This window comes from Limulus polyphemus, unplaced genomic scaffold (assembly GCF_000517525.1).
Source record: "Limulus polyphemus unplaced genomic scaffold, Limulus_polyphemus-2.1.2 Scaffold631, whole genome shotgun sequence".
NCBI classification, from domain to species: Eukaryota; Metazoa; Arthropoda; class Merostomata; order Xiphosura; family Limulidae; genus Limulus; species Limulus polyphemus.
This window is the reverse complement of record NW_013666241.1, coordinates 354,815-355,739: the sequence shown is the minus strand read 5'-3', so window position 1 is coordinate 355,739 and position 925 is coordinate 354,815.

Here is a 925-nt window from a genome sequence, read left to right as displayed (position 1 = left end):
AGATATGGCATCATCTGATTACTATCTTTTTTTTGTTCGCTACAACACCATCTTAATAAGAAAACGTATGCAAGTGTGAAAGGTTTTAAAGAGGACATCGACATGTTTTTTGCTTCAAAGCCAAGTGATTTCTTTAATCAGGGCATTAACAGCCTGATTGTAAGATGGAAAAGCATCATCGATAAGAATGGAGACTATTTCATTTAATAAATGTTTAGGTTTGATATATAAGTCGTTCGAGTTTTTTTCATCTAAACAAACGACATTAATTTATTGACGACTTAATAGTCAAGAGTAAAGAAAAACTGAACATAAGATGTAGTTAAGAGTAAAGAACAACTCATCATAAGATGTAGTTAAGAGTAAAGAAAAACTCAACATAAGATGTAGTTAAGAGTAAAGAAAAACTCAACATAAGATGTAGTTAAGAGTAAAGAAAAACTCAACATAAGATGTAGTTAAGAGTAAAGAAAAACTCAACATAAGATGTAGTTAAGAGTAAAGAAAAACTCAACATACGATGTAGATAAGAGTAAAGAAAAACTCAACATAAGATGTAGATAAGAGTAAATAGAAACTCAATATTAGATTTAGTCAATAGTAAAAAAAACGTAGATGTAGTTAAGAGTAAAGAAAACTCAATATTAGGTGTAATTAAGAGTAAAAAAAATATAAATGTAATCAAGAGTAAAGAAAAACTCAATATTCGACGTAATTAAGAGTAAAGAAACTCAATATTAGATGCAGTTAAGAGTAAATAAAAATTCAATATTAGACATAGTCAAGAGTAAAGAAGAAATTAGATGTAGTTTTGGGTTAGGTCCTTAGCCTGAGTATCTGTTGCATTTCTGTGAGAAATGCTATAAATTATAGGTTTCGACATATGACTTTAATTAAACGTTCCAGTTGCTGAATATAGATCTCT